This window comes from Pteropus vampyrus, unplaced genomic scaffold (assembly GCF_000151845.1).
Source record: "Pteropus vampyrus isolate Shadow unplaced genomic scaffold, Pvam_2.0 Scaffold323, whole genome shotgun sequence".
Taxonomy (NCBI): Eukaryota; Metazoa; Chordata; class Mammalia; order Chiroptera; family Pteropodidae; genus Pteropus; species Pteropus vampyrus.
In genome coordinates, this window is record NW_011889104.1 from 1421915 (window position 1) to 1423434 (window position 1520).

A 1520-nucleotide genomic window follows, 5' to 3' on the forward strand; every position below is an offset into this window, starting at 1 on the left:
TAGGGGGAGGTGGCACCGGAGCCCTCACCTGTCTACCCCGGCTCCCAGGAAGTCGACATCACTGACCTGAGCAGGACCCAGGAGCAGGGCAAGCGCTTCACCTTCATTCGCACGGACAGCGGCACCACCACCAGCTTTGAGTCTGCTGCCTGCCCGGGCTGGTTTCTGTGCACGGCACTGGAGGCAGACCAGCCCGTCAGCCTCACCAACAGGCCCGAGGAGGCCGTCATTGTCACCAAGTTCTACTTCCAGCAAGACTAGAGGAGCTGCCACCCCGTCCCACTGCCAGCACAGGGGCTGTGGGAGCCCTGGCATTGGGACCCTTGTCCAGCCCCTCATCTGCCCCTGCAGTAGCCTTTCTAAGGGGCAGCTTGAACCAGCACAGCTCAAAGCCCTTCAGTGTCATCCATGCCTTCCCGGGAACACCTAGGCCTCCTGGCCAGTGTGACGTCCTCTGCTCTCCTGTCCACCCTCCCCCCATTCCCTCAAGCCACTTGCTTACCTCTCACCAAGTGGCTCCCAACCTTGTTTTGCAAACTGTGGGAAGCAGTAGTTCCAGGTCTGTGGCTCGACGGCAGGCAAGGGCTTCCTGGTGTTTGTGGGAGCGCATCCCAAGCAATCTGAATGAGAGCTCTTCGCTTGGTGACGGCATCCTTCCTAGGGGTGGAAGACGTCCTGTGCCTGTGAGACAGTAGAGAGAGCAGGTCTCCTTTTCCTTTTTCTTCCTTGTTTTTGTGATGGCCTAACCTGTAAAAATGAAAGCACACACTCCGTGCTGGTCCCTAATTCTTTCTTTCCTAAGTGTTCCCTGAGTCTAGACCCTGCTGCCCTGGTCCTGAGCACCATCTCCACTCCAGACCTCTCATGGCTGCCAGCAGCGCCCCCAAAGCTCCAGTCCCCAAAGCAGAGTGCAGCTGGCCCCAGTCCCTTCTGACCTCCTCGGGGTTGACTTGCTCCTGGCCATTTCAGCACTTCTGACTCAGGCTTTTTGGAGAGATGCGTGTGCGTCTGTCTGTCCCCCCCAGACTAGATTAGGGACTGTGACTTGCATGTGTCTCAGGTCGTCGCAGGGCCGAGCACGTGCTTGACTCTCAACAGGTGCTCACAGGTGGGTCGTCTATGTCGAGTGGAGCGTCTTCTGCCCCTTGTGACTTAAGCTCTCTTTGTTTTACAATAAAACCTTGAAAATGCATCTATGTTTCCAGCTATGTCTGTGGCCCCCAGGCTCAGGGCAGAGGGTGCAGGGAGACGGGGAGGCTGATGGCTTTCTCATCCAACGGGCCTGGCGCCTTCCTCTGAGCCCGTCCCTCCTGGGGCCTCGCTGTCCCTGGACACGTGAGGACGTGCCTCCCTGAAGAAAGGTGTGTAGCAGCAGTAGCCCTGAACCAAAAACAACACAACCCCCATCACAGAACACCTGGTGGCCTGTGTCCATATGATGCAGCTCAACAGCCGATATGGGACTACGGCAGCTGCCCGCAGTGGAGCGGGGAGCCCCACTCACAGAAGCCGAGAGCACG